General features: G+C 40.1%; 1 long non-coding RNA gene across 2 annotated transcripts in view; it reads left to right on the forward strand.

Annotated features, from left to right (window-relative positions):
* Positions 1-14,419, forward strand: part of LOC109196026 (uncharacterized) — a 79,232-nt gene extending 64,813 nt beyond the window's left edge. For both annotated transcript variants that reach the window (XR_002057502.2, XR_002057501.2), the window contains 2 exons: positions 12,849-12,947; positions 13,919-14,419. This is a non-coding gene — a long non-coding RNA (uncharacterized LOC109196026). The remainder of the gene's footprint in view (positions 1-12,848; positions 12,948-13,918) is intronic.
* The last annotated feature ends 11,180 nt before the right edge of the window (positions 14,420-25,599 follow it).

The following is a 25,599-nucleotide window of genomic DNA, read 5'->3' on the forward strand; positions in this document are numbered from 1 at the left end:
GAGAAATATGAAGTTAGTTTTGTTGGCAGTGTCATCCTTCCTTACAGTGGTCACAAGTCTTAATCGTTAGCTTATAACTTTTTGTTTTGACAGTATATAATTTGGCATTCGTTCTTTGCTGTCATCGGTGTAGTTTTCCTTTTTCTTTTTTTCTTTTTTCTGGAACCTGTACATGTCTTTGAGTTGACATTCAACGCTCTCTATGCCCCAGAGCAGTGATGACCCCATGCTGAGGCTCCCAGGCCCCACCAGAAGGGCCTGAAGTGCTTCACCAGGGTGACTTATAGCTGCTCTGATGAGAGACACATTCATTTACACTGACACTCACATACACTCTCATGGAGACTCAGAAACAATGCAGAGGAAGTGAATCAGGCTCATGGATACAGACGCGTGCATAAATGTTTTCTTTTTGGCACTTCATTAATTTATTTTTAGACAGATATGATCCATTTTATGAACCAGTGTAACCAAATTAAAATATATTTAACTAGTTTTGTTAGTGTGACACATTTTGAACATAGAAAAACATGTGGCAGATTTTAAATGCAATCATCAGAACCTGAAAAAAAATGCAATAGGTACATAGAGGCAAACTCAAGTACTAATGGCATACTCCCTTAATAAATCACTCTCTGCACAATAGCGAGCACACACACCTGCGTACACACACCTGGCTGCCCGTTTACTCACTCTATTCTTGCTGCTCCAAAGCCCCACCCAGTGTAGAACAAGAAGTGCATGACGGTGCTCTCTTGGACATGAGGATTTAATAGGTGACCCTGGGCTGCATGCTGGGTCCCCCGCTGCCTGGGCTCATCCAGCCGTAAAATGAGGCACAGGCAGGACCCGGCTGGTAATGAGAACTGGCATTTTGCTCAGGATAACCTCGGGAAAATCGCTTCTATAAATACCTTCTATAAATAAAAGTGTACCTTGGCCCAAGACTGCGTAAGGGGCTTTCTCTGAAAAGGTCATTTATTGCCCTGGCTCTGGCACAGCTCACCATGCTCTTGTTTTCCTCCTCTCTAATACCTCTGTCTGTGTCGTGGTCCCTGCATCTTTTTTTTTCTTTTTCTTTTATAAGGTCTTTGTGTTTTAACTCTAAAGAATATGGCACTTTATTATTCATGTCACGTGACCCTTGGTGAGCTCCTTCATTCTCCTCATCTCTTTGAATGATTCTGTATATCCTTGACCTTGGTCTGGTCAGGACGTTCATCTTGGAGTGAGAAACACACAAAAAAGGAAAGAGCTGAGGCAGGGAAACTAAGATGTAAAACAATCACTTCAAGAAAAATATGAAGCTCATCGAATTTGCTAAAGGATGTTGTGTAGGAACAGGTTTTAGAGTTAGAGTCACTAACCCTGTGTTAATTACCCCCCCGAAGGCTTGTGTGTGTCTCTGTGTGTGTCGACACCATGGCCATGTCTCATTCATCAGTGCCACATCTAATCTGTTAGCCTGACTATAGCCACTGTGTTCTGTTATACACGTCAGATTTCAAATGTGTGTCAGATTCCTCCATATGCAAGTGTTGTGCTTTTAAGTATGAATCTTTTACTAACATAATCAGTCAAGGAAAATGCGAGGGACAAAGCCCTCTAGAGGCCAAAGTAGTCAACAAACAAAGGAGCCAGGTTATGTTGTCATAGAAAAATAGAAAATAAAAGCTTCAGTGTTTTGGTAGCTAATTAATATGTGCTTCACCAATAGATAAAAAGTTCCTCAGATTTTGTCAGGGTGACAGCTGCGTTACCTAAACATTAATCAGAGTGCCGTCTGTTTTTAGAATCTGACAAGCTGATGTTTTGTTTTTAAAAAAAATTAAATCTAGGTGGTTTATACAGACAGAGACAACAGCTATTTAAGCACAGGTGAGAGTAAAAGTGGCACCATGCATAAATAAAGAATCTGACATATTACATTAAAGTCTTTTTATTTGATCCATATACTCTCCCTCATTCTCCTGCTTTCATGACACAGAAGGAGCCAGGGACCCTCTCTGCAGGCCAGGTCACTACTTAAACTTCGCTTAGCCCTTGTTTTCTGCCTGTGGGTAACTTAAACTGATTAGCCTCGACCCTACTTGGAATGGCTGACCTCCCAGTGCATCCAGTACCACTTATTGATCAATATTCATATTGATCCCAGCCCTCTATGCTGATCACGGGTGGATATTTCCATTGATTTGACCAGATTAGGGAAGACAAAAGGTTGCCAAATCAGTTTAGATGCAACCTGTCAATGGTATATGACAGCAAGTTGCACAGGGATTTCCAGCCTGGATTAGATTTGATGAGTGTTAACTGTGGAATTGATATAGCTGCAGGACTCTACCGATCGGTAGCTAATCAAGTAACATGGTATGTTAATGCTGTCACGCTTGCCCTTTGAATAGATGAGGTTTTACACACTGATTTGACTCACTAAACCCAGTGATGGATCAAATTTTAAAAATTATGCTTTTCATTTTTTAAAGTTTGTGCTGGGTTTTGACATTGTTTTTTTTTTTAAAGGAAGACAACCAGTGGAGTTAAATTAATATTTAAAGTTGTTTCATATACATAATATGAATTTTAAAAGAGCCAACATGTTGTAAAGTATTCACATACACAGTTACAGGACTGGTTAGTAATTATAGTTTCACAATTTCTTTAGTTAGCAATCAGTATGGAATTAAAATATTAGTTTCTGTTTGTGTTCCTTGAAATAACCACTATTTAAGGGCAATGATAAAAATAAAAATAATAATAATTTCAAGTTATTTTGATATTCAAGTAAGAGAAAAGAAAACCTCTGTTTACATTTTGCAATACGCATTTCCTGGGTCTATCACAGTAATAATACCCACATACTTAGCTGTGCTGAGCAGTTTTTTTCTCAGAAAGATTCAAAATAACTATATAATTAGCTTGGATTAGTCTGCATTTAACAATACTTAAGTCAACTTAAAATAGATGAAAATATATCAAAGCAAACTCAAAGGGGTTATGCTACAAAAGGGGATGAACAATATATAAATATGCCTTCAAAATAAAAACTGAAATATTGCAGTGTAAGATTCGGTACCTTAACCAAAAACCTACATATAGAGCAGTGGCCCTAATACAGAAGCCTGAGGCACACCTTCATATACATGATCAAAGGGGAAAGAAAACAGAGCTCTTCTACTTAACAGGTAATTTGAAAAATGCCCAAATTGGTCGGAAGGGTAAGATGGCGCTGGCACGGCTGGCAGCCTTAACCCAATTTCCCTCGGGATGAATAAAGTATGATCAATCAAATACATCAGTGTTGTGTGGTCTGGCCACCAAAAAGAAATGGTCAGCTGTGTCAAAAGTTTTGGATAAATGAAGAAACAAAAAACACAAGATGTGAAATGTGGCATAAGTGTCTAATAATACATATTATTAGCCTACATATTGGCTTTAGTTTACTGTGATAAACTGGTAACCCGTCCAGATGTACCCTGCATTTACCCCGCCTCTTTGACAGCTGGAATAGGCTTCAGCCCCCATGCGACCCTGAATTGAATAAGAGATCCAATTGGTTGATATGTAATATGTCAAAATCCACATCTAATGGCAAATAAAGTTACTAATTTATATAAATTTAGATTATTACTTTTTATGCGTTTTGTGTTGTCTTCCCACAGACTGAAATATTGTATCCTGAAGACAACATAGACAATATTTGTTCTTCACCACAGGAAGACAGCAGAGAACATAAGCAGTTATGCCCCAGCAGACAACATACTCACATATGCATTCACATACTGTGCGTGTTTTTGTTGTGCATGCACACCGAATCTTTTAGTAAGCCAAGGGAATACTTGCTTCCATCCCCTATTAAATATTGATGTTCTGCGTGGGACAAAATGAGTGAATAAGTCATGAAACACTGACAACACCACACTCAACGAAACAAAAAGCATGTGGACATTCGCAATGTGTGATGTGTGAATGTTACCGCAGAGAAAAGAGAGGAGAGAGAGATACAGCAAGAGAAAAAGAGAAAGGGTTTCCATTGTAACATCAGTGGTGGTCTAAATGAAAAATGAAACATAAAATAAAAATGAAAACTATTTTGGGTAAAGATTGGAACATTATATTTAGGGATTTGAGGAGCACAGATTCCACTTTGTTCCTTTGTTCATTTTGCTTGAATAAAGATGGTTTATCCATACCTGTGCCTTGGCAAGCTATATGTATGATTTGGCAGCTTCTTGCTAGACAAACAATCCCTGGTGGATCTCTTCTCTTTGAGAGCTAAACGACAGTAATTGAAAGATCATGGTTCATTGGCTGACATTGGCTCTAACAGGTGTAGAAATGGCTACTTCTTTTCCGCTGTCCCTGGTGAGCCCATTTTGCGGACATCACTTTTTTGGGTCAGTGAGTTAATCCCAAAAATATGTCCTGCCAGAACCTTGCCATTTATCTGGGTGGGTACTCTGTGTCAAGCTCAGCATGGCTAATTCTCTCTGGGACTCCCCTCTGCTATGGAAGACAGACTTGACTGGCAAACTTACATATTATCGCCACAGTCCTCTTGTTCTGCTACTGGAGAGCTCTCTGAATGGTCAGAAATGGTACGTTAGGCAAAGATGATTAGGTCTTCATGTTAACTACAAGTATAACTTCACAAAGATAGTAATTCATTAATAAAGCTGCCTAGAATCACACATTTCATTTGTATCAGGTCATTTATGAGCACTGAAATTATTCCAGTTTTCATCCACTGGATTTTTCAGGAGTGTGCCATAATGTTTTGGCAACTTCGCACTTGCCCCCCGCCCTAACAATTTCCATTTTAACAATTTTTCAACTCTTTGACATCCAAAGAAGAACTTACTATCAAGATGAAAACCCTTTAAGTTGTTCATACAAAGTCTAAACGCACTTACAGAATGCCCCAACCCACGCCCTCAAAGCAATGTGTATTTTTTTGCATCAGTCCTTTCTGGAAGAAGAATTCATAGGGCTGTCAAGAGCCATACAGGGGTTGAATGCGGTCATTTATAAGAAGCCGACTGGAGCACAAAAAAAAGCAAGAGAGGCCATTTTGGTGCTGTCAGTGGGTTTTGTGGCTCTAAAAGGCTGTGGTGATGTGCTCTGACACTTGAGGTCTTGTATGGTGCTTTTAAGAGCTCTGCGTGGGCAATCTCTGCATCACACGCTGCCAAGCAAGACAAAAACATACCTGTCACTAGCAAACACTACGGCTGCACTTAAAGCGATTCCTACATGCCAGCAGAGGTCTTGGGGTGACTTTGTGACAATTTTGTTGTGCAGTAAACCTTTTTTTGTTCTCTCTGGCTGAACATGACTGAAGCTATAGCTCTTTCTGTGCCACAAAGTTTGTTTTTGTGACTCTGAAAAAGAAGGGAATTTGCTGAATATTCTTGCAAAGTGTTGGAATGTATTCCATTTTTCCTTTTGGTCAACAGGAGACAAAATAATATTTTGTTCACCTTGAAATTGCATAGTAATCTGAATAATCCTAAATGTCCTTTTTTATTTAGCTCAGCATATATATGTTTGGTGAGGTTTTCTTTCACCTTATTGTAATAAACAGTTTTTTTTGCGGAATCCAATGCCATACAGGAAGGTCACAGTGTGCAAAACAAACAAGATAAAGGACAAAAGAGAGACAATCCTCTAGTAGACCCCCCTCGTTTCCTTTCCTCTTGCTTTCTCTTTCCCCTCATCCTCTGCTACCTTTACTGGCTGCCCTATTAACAACTGGTACTGCAGCTTTAATTACGCCCCTGTGATCTCCAAGAGTGGCGGGCACGTGTCATCTCCTTCCCAGGGGAGCCTGGGTAATTACCAGCATCCATCCAAGGGCCGCTGCTCCTGTTCCTCGGTCGTCGTGGTGATAATCACACTGCCGCCACTAACATCTGTTCCTCGGGCGAGAAGTCCAAGTGGCCTAAGCCTGTCACACCCTGCCTTCCTGTGTCAGGCCTGACCTCTGACCCCACCCATGGCTCCACAGGGCTAATTTGTTTACTTTTAGAGACAGGAAGAGGCAAACTAAAATCCCTTTAGAATTTAAACTAGTGCGGGCTTGAATATGGGCACTCTGTGCATGATAATATATCGTGGGGTAGGTTATCCATCCCTGATCAATGGTCTGTTCGTTTAGGCTTCATGTTTGGTTGATCATTACTTGAATTTAGCAGCTTCATGGTGCTTGACACATTTGCCATAAATCCCAAATGAAGTCTTAAATTTGCACATTTTCAAACAACTGATATGTTGTTGTTTACAAATGCTTACTATTGCTTAGTAAGTGTTCTGGTTAAAAGAAGACTGCAGATTTTAATTGGCCAATTTGATTCCACCCCAGCCAGATTAAAAATGTGCCATAGGAGTTTACAGAGCCTAGTTCTGTCCATGTTGTCTGGGTGTCAGAGCTGGTGATGTTGTTATGCTGCTGTGTTGTCACTGGTTAACTGCTAAAAGGAGGTCCTCATGAGGTTGTGGGGTGATCTTTCATATGTCTTCATTGGTTATGTGATGCAAATAAGATGTACCAGGCTGTTGGTATGGCTGCTTCAGCTATCCTTTGTATGTTTAGTAATCTTGACAAAACTTGAAAGACTGTTCTTGAACACCCACTCTGGATAACAATGGGAGAGACAAAAATGTTCACAATTCAAGCAAATGATTGGAACTCGGCAAACAGCCAATCACCTGGAGAGGTAATAGACATCAAATGTATCCATTTTATTGCCAGAATGCACATAGTAATATCCCATACTTGACATTGCGAGCATGTCCCCACATAGCACTCTTAAAAGCACCATTAAAAACTTCTAACAAGCCACTGACTGAAATACTAAAATAATGGTCTTTAACGACATCCGAACAGGATTTTTATATCATACATTAATCCAGAATTAAAACATTAAATTTACATTTTTGATGCCTTTAAAAGAACACACCTTTCTGCTGCAGGAAAAGGCTTTTTAGTGGGTTATAATGGGTATAGGTGAATTTCTCCACGCAGAGTTTCTCGTCAAGACTTTTGTTTGAACCCCAAAGAAGTTGTAATAGGAAGCTGAAATTCAGATCCTTTTTTTTGGGTTGGATTAGGATTTCACAGCAAAGCAGTAACTTGTCCAGTTTCGTAGACATTTCGTCAAAACGCTTCCTGCCATACGCAGCACGTTGCATTCCTTGGCCAAGTTTTCATGGGAATAGAAAGGCCTGCTTATGGAGCAAGAGCAATCAGCATACAAATCCTCAGAGACCAAAAAGCCATTTCCCTCTTTCTCACTGATGAGACCCAGCAGCAAGTTCTGCCCCTCTTGCAAACTTTTCCCATAATGAGAGCACTTAGACGTCTCTGACCACACTTATACGCAGGGAAAAGAGGGAGGATTAAAAGTGGGTACGTTAGATGAAGGGATAGGTACCCACTCTAAATGAAGATATATTGCATATTTGCAGCAGATGAGGTGGCAAAACTATAAAGCAGCATGGAGGTTTAAATAATGAAAAGCTTACTGATCAAAGGGAGAGGAAAAGTGATGTATTTAAGCGGGTCAGAATCTTTAAAAGCTGTTTTATTTATGCGCTTTTTAAAAGAAAGTCATAGTCAATATTTGGCAGCTGTGACATTAACGAGCAAGTATTATAAGGGAGGGGGATTCATAAATATGCATAAAGATATTAGTGGGGTGTTAACAGTAAGCACCTGTCTACTTAACCGTGACAGGAGCTGTGTGAGTGACTTTACAGAGACCCCTCCTCCTGACGGAGCCACATGTGTCCTTCTTTACTTAACGTCGCCTCTCCCTGCCAGTGACAGTGCCGCTGACAACCCACACTTGGAAAAAAAGAGAACATGTTTTCAGAGATGTCAAACAGTGATGGTGAAAGCTCAAGGTTAGAGTTGCTCGTTCACTCGTTGGCTGGCACATACGGCAGCCTGCCTTGCCTGCCTGCCTGCTCTTCCTTTGCACTTTGTGTATACTGGCTATTCGCATTGTGGAATTAATAATGCATTTTCATATTTTTTCCCATCTCAATATGTGGGGAATAGCATAGCATCTGTCAAGTCGACTTCTAAATCCAACTGTCAAAAGTCAAAGGGTTATCCATTTTTTTTCTTCTATTTTGTCATTGAGCGCTGAGAAGCTGTCAGGGGTATTAACTTTGACAGTGCATTCTTCTTTACCTTTGGCACGCGCATGATTATGTCAGAAGTTTTATTAAAGAGGGTTAATCATCCTTCTTTGTCCCCTCTGTTGAAGCGCAGGTTTTTATCTTCCTCCAGTCATAAAATGCCAAAAAACATTATTTGGAATTTCTGCAATAACCAGTTACGCTACCCAAAGCAAAACTCAAAATCACACTGCAGTAGCTGTCCCTTGTTGACAGTAGGTGGTGAAAGCAATGATGAGGTAGAGGAAGAGAAAGAGAAACAAGTAGAGTGGAGGAAAAAAGTGATGGCCATCTGGGATGACTCAACATCTATGCCAGGGATTGTTGAATGTAACACATGCATCTCTAACTGTCACACACTGTAGGATGCCAGGCTCAGACAGATGCAGGACCAAAGGTGCTGTTGTTTACCGCTATGTTCTTTCTCTCCTGCCCTCCCTTCATCCTCCATCCTCCCATTCTCTGTTTATCTCTACGGGAGACAGGCCCCCTCGTGCTTCAGTAACGCAGGTGCTGTGTGGCTGATCTGAATGTGATGGCAGCAAAAAAAAAAAAAAAAATGTTCTGGCGAAGAGATTGAGAGTTGTAGCGGGTCAAAACCCAACAAGCTGTGGTGGAAGGCCGTGCTCTTTCTCACCTCTCCATTTTTCCTAGCACCAGGTGGTGCATTGCCCACTTCCACCTGCTCAGCTGAAATGCCACTCTGCCTCCCCTGGACAATCAACATGTGCCATGCAGATTACTTACTAAGGCAAAGAGGCAGACAAAGAGGACAAGGAGGTTGGTAAACATGCTGACCCTGTCACAGCTGACTTGTGCTTCCAGTGTGCCTTTAAAATAACTTTGAAAACTTCAAATGTAAACACAGATGCGATGAATGATTTTAAAGCATATGCGCTAATGAATTTTGGGATACTTTCTGAAATACTTTTTAAAACAATAACTATTCTTTATGTGCTTCATCAAAACACACATTCTCAGACTTGAGAGTGTGTTATATTGTTCTCCCCTTCCTCTCACCCATCCGCTGTATTTGTTCTTTTCTATGTTTTGTGCACTTAAAGACAGAGAGATTTGGGCCTCTTGCACCACTTGGGACCACTGAGAGCCAACCTTCTCAGACTTCTGGCTAACCTTCATGTTCGATCAATAAGTCTCCATAGAGGCTCCATCTTTGGAGTTTGTTTGATTCTGTTCTCCTGCTTGCCTTGCTACTTACATCACAGCTAAGATGATGAAATTTATCAAACTTGATGCTTTTAACCCAATATGAACTTGAGCAAATTCAGAAACGGGAACAGAAAAGCACAGCAAACTTGTGTATTTTTGTCGCAAATGCAGCCAGTTGTGGAGCTCTGACTAAGTCTTTATGCAAGAGTGAAGGTTTCCCACTCACCATCAGCTATTTGATACCCAACAAAAAATACCTTTAGCCTGGAAGATGGATGGACTTTGGTTGATCTGACAGAGGTCAATGATTTCCCTTCCCATGTCAGCTGAGAAGTAAACACCGGGACACAGGCAGCTATTTCAGCTCTGTGTCTGGACCCATGAGCTCTGCTGTGAAGCTTAAGATCCCTATCTCTGAGAAAAGAAAAAGAGCCTGCCCGCCGTTCTTTCCCCCTCCCCTTCATCTCTGCCCCACACCACACCACCCCGTCCCCTGTCCTCTTACTTTCATTACGCATTTTTTGTTTATGCTTGGGCGCAACCGTGGCTGTTCCTGATGGTTTGAGGTCAGGCGTGACTGGCCACGGGTTACTCTAAATAAATACACACGGACTAGCCAGGAAGGAGCGGGTAGGCTGTACTTGCTGCCGAATCACCCTTGATTAATCAGCTGGCAGATTCAGGGTGACTTTTTGTGTACACTCTCCACCATCGCCATTCCTTCCCCCCCTCCAATCGACTCCCCACTCTTTCCAACCCACAAACCCAGTGAAGGTGATGGAATCAGAGCAGCACAGACAGGGCAATCCAGGCAGCCGAGCAGATGGAGCGTTGCAACACAGTCCTGCCTCTGCAATACACATGATTATAAAACAAAGGCACGCGTATGCGCTCCTTAAGATGTACACAAATGCACAAATAGGATTGCACACAAAACCTTCTGACCAGCTACTTCAGCTTGTGGTCTCTAACTAAAGTGACATAGTACTATTTTCAAGACCATAGTGGAAGCAGACTCATGGCCTGCTGTCTTATCCTGTAGAGCCAGCTAAGTGAATAAAAAAGCATTATTACTCTGTGGATGGAGAAAAGATAGACTAGAGACCGCCTAGTGATTAGATTAGATTTTTGTAACTCCAGGACTAAATTTTGCAGTTTTTTCAAATAAAAAAATGTGAATGCATGCACATTCACACATAGGCTCATAAAGAGATTATAATGCCAGCTGTTAGTAATAATTATATGGTGCTTTTACGGCACAATAGCTTCACTGCAAAACCAGCTAGGCTGAAGTGTCCAATTGATCTGATTTGAAGCAACATCAATATAAACAAAAGCTTTACACACAGCAGGCTATAAGCTATAAAGCGTCATTCTCCACAGTATCCAGCTCTCACTTCACCTTCTTTCACCTCATGCCTCTACCAGCCCATCAAGTTCACCTCACAGTGGAGTGCACACCAACCGGCACCTTGACTGGCATCATTAGGGGTGGTGCTGTTCTCTCACCTGTCAGCTCCGCTCGACCATGCCTCAGTAGTGCTTCAGATAGACCACGCAAACTCCTGTCACTAATGCTGACCCTTTCCTCTTGTCCAGGCTCTATAGCTCTACCCCTCACCCCTCTTTGCATTCCCTTTCGCCTGCCCTGGCCTTCAGGCTCCCAGCATCCAGCCCACTTCCCCCCTGCTCCTGCTTCACTTCAAGTTCTCAACCCCGACTTTAGACCTAGCCCCCGGCCTTAGCCCCCCGGCCCCCATGCCTATGTTGCCCCCAGCATGGATGGACCTATCCTCGGGCAAGGTGTGGCCCCATGTGGCCCGCCTGTCCAGAATACAGGTTATCAGCTGTGATCGCCGCAATAGACTTCTACCCGAACCTGCTGCCCTGAGGGGATGAAGAGAGTGAGAAACAGAGAAGAAAAGAGAGAGTGAGAGTAGACTGAGCAAAAGAGGAAGCTGATGAGTGAGGGGAGAAGGAGAATAGAAAAACAGAAAAGAGAGGAGGTAGTGATGGGGACGAAGTTTTGCCTGGAGGCAGGGATGAGGCAATCAGTACCCCTCAAAACCTAGCAGGCAGTTGGAGACCACCACAGGCATTTCTACAGAAGGAGAACATGAGGGGCTTTCAGGTGCGTGTCAAACACTAAGCAGCATGCTCTCTGTTCTCTGGTTCCTCTCCACAGCAGTGTGTTTTAACCACCCTACAGACATCCTCCACAAAATCCAAACCAGACAGATGTACTGTTTTTTTGATGAATGCCTGATCTTAGAAATTCCTATAATCCTTTTCTTTTAATTTATCTTCCTTTCATTCATTTTATTTTCTTCTTCTTAACTTTTTATTCATTTGTGCAACTGCTGTGTTTGTTTATCCAGTTACCCTAAATTAACTTGAATGGATCTGATTATTGGGTGCTGTAACATTCTCAGTCCAACAGATTTCATATCTGTTGCTGGACAAGTGTAAAACCAAACCATATGCCACCAATTGTTTCAAATTACCCTGGATCCAGATTATCAGCACTAAAAAACCTGTCCGAGTTTGAAGCATCATTAATTCTCCAGCCGTTTTGTTTGGCAATGAGATCGCCAAGCACTCAGTGAGTGTTGGTTTGTTATCGTGGTCGCAGACATTGTAATCAGGCCTCAATAATCACACTTCCAGAAGCGGAATGTGCCTGGGGCCCACGCCAACAGACTCTAATGTGGGGCACCGTGGACCGCTACCCTGCAGACACACGGGGCTGGCAGATGGAGGCTGCCATTAAACATGGACAATCAAAGAACACAATCGCTGAGCAATATGTCAGACACAGAGAGGAAAGGGAGTTAAAGATGCAAGGGCTTAGTACAAATTTAGTATCGTTATGGGAATCTGCATAATTCCTGATTACGTTGAATGCTGTGCATAAGATCCAACACATGGAACTTGTGCACGAAAAACGTGTCTTTACAAATACATTGTAAGAAGTCACTAAAAAAATATGACTGTAATCCAACCAGTCTCAACTAAAAGCACAAGGCCAAAGGCTGCTACTGTCCATAAGTTCTTGACATAATGTCTTGTATGATACTGCTGGACGACTTGCTGAATTTTATGTGGCCTTTTTCTATTTTGCACAACAGGAAGCTCATCGACTTTAGCAGGCTTTCACTAGTTGGTATCAGTTCAACCACTGGTAAATTGCCTGTTGGTATGTGATAGATAAGGTATATAGAATAAAGCATTGTATGAATATTGTTAAATGTGGCTTGTAGCCAACAATGCTACATAAATGCTATTCCCAATGTTCTAGTGGCATGTCTACAGTCTAGGAGCATAAGCAATGACTAATACATGCTCTTTGATGTTGTCTACCAAAAAGGCCAACATACTGTGGCATTAATCTTGAATCTATAATTTTATTCACAAAAACTTCTTTTATTTGCTCTTTTTTCCCCTTCACTTCAGACCCTCCCTGTTATGGAGTCTTATGTCCCTTCTCTGTGTTTCAGGACCTCAGGTTCCTGGTGTCTTGGAGGATGACTACAAGTGTATCCTGTTTCACTTCCCGAGTGGACAGACATGCGGAGGCCCCAGTTGAACTGTTCATGGTGTGGTAACCTCTGTAACAAACATGTTCTGCCATAATGCCATATATATATCAAAGTGACACAGTTATTAGATATGTCAGTGTTAATAGCAGATAAACAATGGTGAGCAAACAAAAAGGACATGTCAGTCACAGCGTACAACCAAAGACTAGGAAAAGATGTAATGAGGCCACCTGTTAAATGACACCTGAATGAACCTGGCATTGTGCATGCAACCGAGTCATCTAATGAATAAGACGATCAGCACTTTCAAATCAAACTTTCAGTTTCAAAAATAACATTTCTGTAAGTGTAAACCTTTCTTTGGAGAGCAACAAATGTTTGTATTTCCCTTTCTCTAATTGTTCTTTATCTGTGCATCATAAATCTCTCAGGGAAGAGCCATTAGGAAGAAAATGGCTGGCAGGGACTTTGCCACAGGGACATTGCCGGTCTATTCCCACACAGAGGATGTCCAGGCACTAACTATAGAACAAGTGTTACAAGTTGCAGTCCATTCACCAGAGTCAGATGACAGCATGTCTGGTTTGGCAGCCCAGGGCTTTTATGCCAGCAACAAACTAGCTAGTATTTGGGATTTCTGTAGTTAGCAATGTTTCATTTCCAAATAGCAAAAGAATTGAATTTTAACATAATATCCTTGAATATCATTGTATTGTGAATGGTTTACAGTGTGGCCTGTTTCCTGATCCTGGCTTGATGCAATGTGCCTTAAGATAAGATAAGATAAGATAAGATGGCCTTTATTAGTCCCACAGGTGGGAAATTTGTTTTGTTACAGCAAAAGTAATTAATGCACTAGGTATAGCACATGATTCAGTACACTGTGGAAAAAACAAAAAAAACGATGGCATTATGCTACATCAGAGCTATTTCTCATGACTAGCAGGTCTTTGTGATTAATTTTTAAATGTATTATTTTTATTGTACTATGTAAGCAGTTCTGTAAGTTGTGTTTTTTACGTGTTTAGGTCTTAACCCATGGTGACGGGCAGGTCTGGGAAAACAGCACGGAAAAGTCTACTCACAATCAAATATCCTGCCTTAAGTGTTTCGGGGGAGTTTGTGTAAATAGGACTCTGTGAGTGGAGCTGTAAAATGATTTCCTGTTACAAGCACAGTGGTTTGTTGATGAACATCAAGAAGAACATGACAGGAACTGGCATCATGCAACAGACACGCAAGCAGCATGGAAGAAATTGCAAGGCATTTTTGCACATGCCGCTTGCGATAAAAATGCTTTATTCCCACGTGGCGGTGATTGTGGTGCTTTTCAGCAAGTTCCCTTTGTATTACCTTCATCGATTTTAAAAATGTCTTTTTCATACCTTTAAAAGAAATTCCCTGTCATCTTTGAAGTAGGCAATAATATTATCTTTAAAAAGACTCTTAACACACTAGAGTAAAAGTTGGAAATTTATGACTAATCGATATAAGTGTACCTTATTATTCATATAAATGATCTAAGAACCAGGAACAGGACTATAAAGACCTTAACTATTTCATTAAATCTAATTAAATTGAATTGACATTAAAAGTCATCATTTCTTTCATAAGTGATTAGAGATGAGCCATACTGGATCTCCTTAGTATTAAACACATACTGCTTACAGTATTACAGAGTTAATGGGACAGATAATTGACAGTGAACCATAGGAGGTTAATAATAGATGTTTAATTGACTCATATCAATTCGTTACAATGAACATCATTGTCTAAAGATCCTATTCATACTGGGAGCAGACACATTTCCAGCAATGACCATATTACTTTTTTATGATCACCACTTTTGGGATTCACAAAGACAATGAAGTGGCGTATGAACAAGTAGTATGCGAGACGATTTAAGGATAAAACAGTGAACGCACATACACACGTACCCTGTAGTTTTAAAATTAAAAATCCTCAGTGAGGGGACCTGGTGGCTTTGTTGTGCTGTGGGGACTAATTTACTGGCATGGTTTGGGCTCACTTATCTCCTTAGAGGAGGGGCTCACTGCAAATCAATACAAAGTTGCCCTGAGGGATCGCCTTTTATCCCGATAAAACATATCTTGATGTAAGTGGTCTTTTCCAAAATGACAATGCCCCCCATCTATGGGGAATGAGAGGTCAGTGAATCATTGGTTGGGTGTCATATGTGGCCCTGGAAATCACCAATTTGACACTTATGGAGGAGTTCAGGCCAAGATGTTTTGTTTTGAGAGGAGCAAAATGCACTAGAATAAATGTACTACAAAGCACGTCAACGCAAAACAACAAACAAAAAGTAGTAATGATCATTTCCGAGGCTCATAGACTCTCAGCCAAAGTATATGGAAGCAGTTTTTCTGGCAGCTAGTATATCTTACTGAGACACTTTAAGTCGGGCTTTCTTTTAATTTGGCAGTCGACAGTGTATTCTCTGGACGACCAGACATGCTCAAAGCCAGTATCTTCAGGAAGTGTTTCCCAGTTGAGTACAAATTTGTCCGTCACCAATGAGGAAGCAAAAGTTTATTTTTTTCTGACGCCACCAGACAGAATAGGGCAGACCTGACTCCTCAGTGTATATAGTGAATATTACAGGTCAGCTACTGTCCCAGGCCCTCTAGGCCTCTCCCAATTCCCTGGAAGCCCTACACTGTTTATACATATCTCTTTCACCTTTTTCCTCCTAAACAATTAGTGAGCCGGCCAAAAGGAAACCCATCCTGTGAGTTTTCCACACTTATTCTTGCTAGTGCAACCAGCTGCATGATGTTACGCAACTGTATCCAGTATACAGATAAAATAAGTGTTGGTAAACGTTCACCTATCTATGCAATTTACACGTTTTTAAGCAAAAGAATAACAGGGGACATGAAAACTGAAGAGAAGAAGGGAAATTTTCCTTTTTCAAATGTTTTTAAAAACAATTAAATGATAAATATTTTCCTTTGCTACCTTTAACCATTGACAATTTTGCGCACAAGAGCATCATCAATTCATAATTTGAATAAATGTAAATAGAGGTGCACTGGAACATAGAATTTACATTATGCTATGCATCACTCAGAGGACTTAAACAGATTGAGAGCAGACTGATAGATGAACCTTAGTGGAGATATGTGGCTGGATGGAAAAGGGAAGGTGTTGGAAGGTTGGGAATATTAATCATAGCAATTATTGAAAGTGTTTTTCGCTGACATCATCTTGTGGACCCATATATCAGCCAGGAGCAGCAGGCTTATGACTTAGTGACACAAGCTGAGTGGAGGACATTGAGCAGTAAAAATTAGCACGTTATCCTGAGTGAAAAATGAAGCCATCAGAGAGCCATAAGCAGCCAACATTTGTTATTCCAAAGATTTCATTTCGGCAAGAAGGCTTTGTGGATGTTATTGTTTGTACTGTCATCATCTTTACTTTTGAAGACATTCCTTAACTGATTTACATCTATTACGGTAGTCCATTGTGCAATAGTTGCTTAGGAAATAAGTGGGTTACAAGTACAAACAACAGCAGGGCTATAGTTCATATCCAGAGGAACCAAAAGAAATGTAAACATGAATTGAAAATGTCAAAGATTCACACGCACGTAATGCTAAAAGTGTTAGATGACTAAGTGTGCGTATTTGTGTTCTCTTTGTCCTGCATTAGAAAGCAACAGAAACCAGACTTCTAAGCTGGTGCTCTCAAGGCCAGAAGAGACTTCCTTAAGTGGAAATGAGTAAAAGCAGAGTGTTCACAGTCTGCTATGGAATTAGCACAACACTTAGATTCATAAGAATAACTATGCCCTGATTTAGTTGCTTCCTGAAAATAATCTGCCCACCTTGCCAGGAATTTTGAAGAACAGTCACCTCTTTGTTTATCTTTGGTGTTCATTTCTAGATGTTTAGCTCCAAATAAAGATGTGGCAGCAATGAAAAGGAAGACAATGCACGCACAAAAGAACCTTTGCTGAACTACATCAAGGAAACCGTTACTGTGTGTCATTCTTCTGTCTGCCTTCATTCAGATGTCTGACTGCAACAAGAGTCACATTCTTCTTTTTACATGACATTTATTTATACACTGCACTGTGCTTTCGTCACTCTCTGTCTAAGCCTGTGCAGCGTTCCTTCCCTCCCTAACTTTAAGATGTCGTAAACACACTGCAGCCGCTCCCTCTTTGGAAACTCTCAGGAACATCAGAGGGGTCCCTGGGTCTCTTACGTCTCTCCTGCTGCTCACGGCTACATCAGCTCCTCTGGGCAACCGCCCAGTTGGCTGGGAGTCTGCTGCCCTGACCCTGAACCCTGAATATAAGAGGTTAGCCAAGGGCCAGAGCAGAGACTGGGGTGGGTGTGGTGGCGGAGGTCAGGATGGAGGAGGAGGGGGAGAGAGACAGCTATTAAACACAACAGAGGAAGGCCCATCAGGATGTGTCTTTTATAGCTGGCTGGTACTTGAAGGAATCAAACGTCACTCCCAGAGGCAGGCAGTCCAGCTAGCAGATGAATCCTGTAAGGGTGGAAATGACGGGGTCAGGGTTTTTACAAGGTCAGGACGAGGTTAGCGAAGGGTCAGAAACTCAGTAATCTCTTCTTTTCAGTCTACGATGTTGGAATTGTGTTAACACCATTGTACGGGTGAGATACCACATTGTGTAACATTGAGTACAAATGTAACCAAACTAAGAAAAGAAACTTGTAATGTGGTCATATGTCAACATTACTGGTCAACATTATTTTCTTTAAAACAGCTACTGTAGTTTCATAGGATGATGGCACTAGTTTGTTGATGTTTATACTGCAGTAAAAGAGACAGAGCTGGTAAATCAGGGAAAATGTTGTAAAATATATATATATTTGATCCTATTGTAAACTTTAACTATGTTACTGAAGTTAACCTGCATATGCAAGTATTCATTGTTGCTCAGGAGCAGCCTCCAGATGGCCGCATGTCTCCTACCAACACCTCAGACTCCTTAACCCTTCAACCCTCGAGCCATTCAACCTCTCCCCTCTAACACTGTCTCATTCCTTGTTTCATTTTCATTACAACCCTCCTGCGAGGAGTTGAACTTGTTGCCCCATCTGAACTGGGGTGACAGCTCACTAAATCACTGCCTTTTAGTGGGCCTGCCCCCTTTTTTATACACTTTAATCACCAGACTCCAGTAACCAGGAATATTGGGCCCAGTGTATGGAATTCTCCTCGTAAAAGAAAAGGCACAGGCCACTGATGTGCCTCTCATGGCAGAATCGCTGCTAGAATTCATCTTGTTCCTGCTGAGATGGTGGTTGATGGAGGCGCTGGCTCTTGCTTACGGGTGACAATCAATCGCTCAGGATCAACAGGTTTTAGGCTGTAAACTTGAGGTCATCTCCTATCTAGCCGACAGTTTCTCATCTGGTGATGCTGGCGTTAATGCTGGAGGGAGGCCTTGGATTTTGTTTGTTATTTATGGTTAGTCACAGGTTTAGAAATGGTTCTGAATGATCGGAGGCTATTTTTTACACTCAGTCTGTCATGGCTTTAAATTGGTTAACCCCCTGTGTACACAGGGTGTCTGAGAAATGGAGAAAAAACAAAGGAAATTCAAGCTACTACTATAAAACAGGTTTTGTTTTTATTCAGAAACTTTTTTTATCCACAGATTGATTGAGTGGTATGGCTCTTCTTGTCATCTACCATACATTTCAGTCCTTGCTTTGATTAGTCTCTTTTCTCAGTAGTAGTCCTCTCTGTCTTCTTTCCTCTTCTTCTTCCCTCTCAATTTCATCTCCAACTAAACATTAATCCTTATCCTCCCTAAGGAAGTCCACTTCATGCAGCAGTGAGGGTATTTAGAGTGAGTGTTGACATTGGACAGCAGGTTAGACAAATATCCTAGACTCAAAACCACAAGACAAATGGCAGATCAGAGCTCGCTGTGTTCTGGCAGCGAGTTTCCTGGTCTGACTTAGCTGAGGCCAGCCATTCAGCACGAATGACATCTTACTGCAAGGAAGAAAGGTGGGTGGTGGATGAATGAAAATGTGGGAACAGTTTAAAGAATGGGAGCGGGACAGAGGGAAATGGAAAGAGAGCAGAGAGAAATTTGCTGAAAGGTAAGAAAACAAAACGTAAAGGAAAGGCAACCGGCAAGCATGAGGGGTGATTTTAAACACATTAATTTATAAACACACACATTTTTCATATTTTTATGTCTTTCTTGAATACATTTAGCTACTCTTCATAGTGCAGAAAAGCTAAGTGAACACTTGAATTTAATAACATATAGACACTCCTTTACATGTAAAAGCCTCCATCATCTGTAGCTTTTTATGAGAGCTTGAGCAACAATGTGCAGAAATTTGAAACCATCTATTCCAATGAAACTGTTTTGGTTCGTCTGTATTTCTGGAATGTATTGACTGAACAGCCCTCGTGAGGTCCCACCACAACATTTGAGTTTAGCTGAGGTCAGGACTCTGACGTGGCCTTTTCAAAATATTAGTTTTGTCCTTTTTAAATCCCTTTGTTGTTGATTTAGTTGTGTGCCTTAGGTCATTGTCATGTTACATCACCCATCATCTCCTAAGCTTCAGGTAAGTATATGAGCCATAGTGAATATATCAGGGGGAAACAACATTTAGCACCCCTGTAATTTAAGCCCGAGTCATTTTTACTTTATCTTTTATTTATTTTAAACGCCTGCCACTCCAATGGAAACACTTTGTATTTTTTCTGGCTTCTTCCTCAGACAACATTATTAAAGTTTCTCCAGTCTGCCTTTCTTTCTTTCTGCCTTCAGCAGTGTAGTTTTTTTTTTTATCGTCACCACTCTATGCACCTCACTTCCAGGAAAGGGTATTTCCATATAAAGAAATGGCAGTGTGGCTGTACGCAGATTTTATGCAGATTTTAGACAAATATGTGGCAGCAAGAACAAACTTGGCCAGTGTGCACGTGTCAAAACTTTGATGGCGATTTTGAGTGCACACTCGTTTTTGTAAAAGGTACGATGATTCCTGAGCACATATTAAATAAGGGCTATAATTCCTAAGGCCCTGAGGTAGCAAAGCAGCTCAAGCTAAACTATGATGCTCCCTCCACCGTGCTTCAAGGTGGGGATGTTTTGGTGTTTATGTGCAGTGCCTTTTATTCTTAGATAGTATTCCACATTTTTCAGAGATAATTTGGAGTATTCTTGTTAATTTTCTATCATTTTTCCCAATTTTTTAAAGATGTTTTCTCCATGATGCCTTCCACTAACACCATTCTTATTCTATGCCAAACATTTTCTTCCAACATTAAACAATAGAATAATATTTTGAGAAAAAAAGGAACAGCTGAATATTTTGTCTGTTTATTTTTTGTAGTTATATTTGATTTTTCTAATGTAAGAAAAGCCAAAAGAAAATTTGCCTTCAAGGACTAGTCTTGTGGAGTTATTTGGAATACCAGCAACTCCCACTGCAAACCTAGAGGTGGTTTTGATTGCGCATTACATCATTTCAAGGTGGAAGCAAACACGCATAACCGCACACAGACATGCAAACTAGGCCCTGCCACTGTGACAAGCTATCTACACACACTCAACTCACATAACCACACGCATACATGCAGACAGCACAAGACACCACGCACACTCCACAGAGATATGAGGCCAGTTTTGACAACCGCCAAGCTGACTTGGCATTGGTCTGACTGGAGTGATCCAAGAAAAGCAAAGCAGACCCACGAGAGGGCTGGGGCTTTTGTGTTTGTGGAGTGTCACACTTCATCACGAGGGAAACCCATAACAGGCCCAGGAAGACCTTTGAAGCTATGGGAGGAGTGTGTGGGAATCGCCTCTGTGGCTACCTCTGATGTCAACTCCAATACTCTGATTGCAGGATATTTCCTGGATTAGGATTATGTTTGTCGGCTGAGATGGAAACTGTCCGAGGATTGTATATCAGAGAGCAGACTAGCTAATTATAGCATCCCATCCACAGCTTAGTATTTAAGTAACACACCGGCCAGCAACACAAACAGAATTTATATGTTTTGCTCACTTCAATTTATAACATAAGGACAGAAAAACAGTATATTTATCTGTTTGTTTTTTGTTTCAGGATATCCATATTGGATTTGTATGGCACAGCTTTAAGGCTTGATGTCCCATGGTTTTGATTTCTAGGAGGAGATAGTTTCTGTGAACCATTAGGCTGAAGATCCCATGTGTAGACCATTGCCAGGCAGCATCAGGGTCAGGTGATAGCAGCGTGTGCAGTTTGCTTTGGCTGCTTTAAAATTAGTTGAATGGTGGTATACTTAAATGGACCACATCCTTTTGGCTGAAGCTTCACAAGTTTCAACCGCTGAAGCCATAATTTGACTCTAGGATGCTATAAGTAGGGCAAGACGATTTCAAATCAAGGAGAAATATTCAGGAAATTACATTTGTACTTAGGGATGGTTGGCTGGTTTAGCTGTTGGAAAGTTTCCATTTCTACAGGGCTGCATGGGTCAGGGAATAGTGATTTTTTTTTCTTCATCTACTTTTAACCCTTGATTAATACAAAAATACATCCAGACTCATTCTTAAGTATAATGTCTATTTTTAAATAGCCTATCCAGATCAATAATGATGACAAATGTAGAGGCCTAACAAGAGAGCTGCGATTTCAAGGTTCACTATTTATTAGTCTTTAACAATGCTCCTTTGGTATGTATTCAGTGCTAATTAGGAATTCATGTTTCAAGAAGCTAGACTAACATGCTGAACAAGGTAAACATTACTAAAAATCACCATGCCATTACAAAACATTACCGTCTGACTTAAAGCATTATTATGCCCCAAATAAAGGCCACATTGGCCATATTGTCTTGTTTAATAATAATAATAAAAATATAAACTGTGAAGATATAACAGCAAATTTCTGAATTTGCAGTTCTGTTCCTGCTAAATGATCCTTAAAAAAGCAGTAAAGGTTCTTAGGAGCATAACTGTCATTATTTTTTACTTATTTATTTTGTTCTGTGAAGCATCATATATACATATTATTGCATTCAGGTTGAATTGAGATATGAGATAAAAGCACCACTTTAAATGCCTGTGAGAGCCACTTTTCTGCGCAAAGATGTTTATTATTTTGAAGACCAAATAACAGCTCTAAGCAAAATGATCTTGGAACGCTCACAAAAGTGCAGCATCTTATTGGGCAAAACATTTTTCAACCATTTTAATGCTTTATGTCATGTAGAAGCCAAATGGAACAGGGGTAACAGCTAAATTTTCATTGGGAGACTTGGGGGGGAAAAACTCAATTAGTGTTTGCAGACTGGAGGAGGGGGGTTGTTCAGGACAATGTCATGATCAAACACGATTTGGATCAAACCGTTACTTTTTTTTTTTCACATTCTCTCACATTTCCAATCAAGGACCGATTAGCCTCAGACATTAATGAGCCTACTAATCCATTTGGGCCCCTCGTGATAACAGTTAATTGTCTGTAAAAATGTGTACAGATCCCCGTTTGGGTTGTTTACTAACTGATTTGGATGTGGTTAGGCCCTAAAGAGGTATCATTATGTTGATAGTTCTTTGGAAAATGAGCCCCTGATGGAGACAACACCAGAGTGGTGTAGAGTTAAGAATACACAGGACTGCTTTCAACCATTGCTCACTTGAGAGCAAATTTATCAGTACTTTAAAACGTTTGGCGGCCACCAGTGCTTGTTAAACTTCACCTATAATTAACAGGAGTTTTCTATAGAGAAGAATGTCTTAAATAAATCTCTGACATTTGGGTAGTTCACAAAGTTTGGAATAACGTGAGGAAACCGGACTACCAGATGTTTCAAGCAAATAGCTTCATTTGTGCCCTACTTTGTTTGTGACTTAGTTGAAACTTAATTCCAAATTACAGTAACAGTCACGTCCAATTTATGTTTGGTGTAGAGTCAGAACGGAGAAGTGGATTTTCTTGAGCTGAAACAGAAAGTTCTCTTTGAGAAGAACGATGCCAAACACTGCTCACACAGTTTTATTTTATTAAAGGCCTCTAAAAAAAATGAACCTAAAATTAAGGCTGTTTTAAGGTCATTAGTACATGTTTTGTTAATTTTCCCAATATTTAATTTCTCTTTAAAACGAGTCAACCTTTATATAAAACCAACTGAACAAAAAAACCAAAACATGGCACTCAGATGAACGTACTTTGGATCTGTTGTAAATACTTGTTCACATGACAGAATTTATATGTCATTTTAAAATTAATTTTAGATGTCAACAGCATGTGAATCCAGTATTTTTGCGCTACATCTGAAAAATACAGAGTATAAATGATCACAATAGCTGTTATATTGTGTGATAAATTATTATTATTTTTTAGATACTTTATTGCATCTTATTGTTTCCTTTTATTGGCTATCATGGCACTTACTTGCTCATTTATTCACAAGTTGTACAACCATGTGTTTTTTGTCAGGAGTAAAACTAATTTTCTCTTTAGAGTTAACATTTATTGGTAAGATGATCTAATCTTACATTACATTTACTTACATTTTTACCTTTCAACAAACATTTTATTTAAAATGTACTACACTGTTATTTATTTATTTTCTTTATTTTTAATGTAATGCATAAATATCATGTAAGCATTATAAGAAACTGTTATTCAAAACCCCCCCAATCCTCTGCTTCCATACATGACGTGGTGCACAAGTGTGTTTGTGTGTTTGTATTCTGGCCACTCAGCCTGCAACCTTGGCTGGCCTGTTCTGACACTCAATTTATTGTCCTGTGATTTGAGGCCTTAGTTTCTCATTACACCCAAAGTTTTTGTGTCCTTGTGCGACAAAAATTAGTTTGTGTGTCTGTGTAAATCACCTGTCATATGCACATGCTCCTTTAAGAAAAGGCCAAGGGTGTCATTTGATTCCTGCTGCCTTGCTTTCATATTTATGCGTCTCATATTCACGTCCATTGGCTGTGTCTCAGTTGGGCCATCCATCAACACTTTTTATCCCCATCACACCAACAATACGGACATAAAACGCTCTTTTACGTCAGCAAAATGCTGCCACAAATAAAACATGAACAACACACCTCTTTATTTGTCTAGGTAATAAACGACATAAATTAAAAGTGATAAGTGACAAAATTTGCATTAGTCCTATGTTATGGGCTTGGGCTTTAATGGAAATTACCACAGGCTGAGAACTTTTAATATAAAGTATAACCAGCACAATTGGAAAAAAAACCGGTGATGTATTAATGAGTTTACAAAACTGAAGGACAACCAGACCCAGAGGGATGTGACTGGCTCTCCAGGACGAGGTCATTTTTCAAACAAACATGTCAAAGGAACATTTTTTAAAACTATATCACTCATCCTTTCAACTGAAATTTCCTATAAGATCAAAATATTGAAATATTCATCCTACAGATATACAGGCACTTGTTTGTTGTGCATATTTTTGGTACACTAGACTGGGGACTGAATAACTTGTTCAGCTCTATTATATCTCAATAAAATAGTTGAAATATAATAGAACTCAATATTTTTTATTGTTGCCATGTCAAAGAATTTAAACCAAGTAAACTATAAATAAAGAAAGAACAAGGACAGAAATTACAAAAAAATTAAGTGACCGAATATTACATCTTTTATCATCTCATGTAATAAAGAGGGGAAAAATGAACATATCATAAGAAAATATTACTCCATTAGAAAACAAATCCTTCTATTCAGCCTATACTGTCTGCACCCCAACATAAATGAAGCTCATCTGCAGGTTGTAGATTTTGCTATATATTCAGGATGAATGCAGCTAAACCAAAACAAAAACAAAAAAGGGAACCTAGTAAAAAAAAAGCAAGGGGATGAAGAGACGTCTCTCTCAATTTTGTACACTCAGACAGAATCAGTTGCCTTTGGCCTGCTTAGGGGTAGAAGGTGAGGGAAGCACACAAAAGCAGTGCAATTATTCTGCTCTGGCACAACAACAGAGAGCAAAAGGAGCATCAAAGGCTTTCCTCTGAGCAAAATAGGGCTCCCTCAGAGGAAAAGCGCAACCTGTGTGTGAATACCAGTGCATGGACTTTAGGCCCTCTCTTGAGACACAAGAGGCAAAGGATGCGTGTCAATAGAGTTGCAGTGCCTATCCACTTTGATTACGTTATAATACAGCAAGCAGTGGCAGCAGCGTAAATAAACCATTTTCAATGTTTTTTCAGCTATATCTATAAAAAAGTAGACATGTCAAACTCATTTTTTAATATATGAAATATGCCATTTCACATATGTTTAAAACACACACACTTTTTTTTGTAACTTATGTACACCCTGGAAACACCTAACACAGTGAAACAGTAAGTCTTTGCTGCATGTCTTTGCACTGTGATGGGAATATGCAGCACTGACTGAACATACAGAGTATAAACCTTTGACCGACAGGCTTGGTAATATCCAACAGCGCTATCCTCTTTTTAGCACTATAAAATAAATAACATCTATTTATTTATTTTTAAAAAAAATATTTTCTTGGTGTCTTTCAGTGTAATATATTTTTATCCACTATTGGTTGAACAAGTACCGTTATACTTTCTTTTTCTTTTAAAAGATTTGAATTATTAAGCAGTAACTGTTAATAAACCTTACATTTCAATAATGTAAGTAAGAAAGAGAGCGGTGTTACGGATTTTCTGTCAGGCACATTAGAGGGCACC

Source organism: Oreochromis niloticus, linkage group LG19, assembly GCF_001858045.2.
Source record: "Oreochromis niloticus isolate F11D_XX linkage group LG19, O_niloticus_UMD_NMBU, whole genome shotgun sequence".
In the NCBI taxonomy this organism is placed as follows: Eukaryota; Metazoa; Chordata; class Actinopteri; order Cichliformes; family Cichlidae; genus Oreochromis; species Oreochromis niloticus.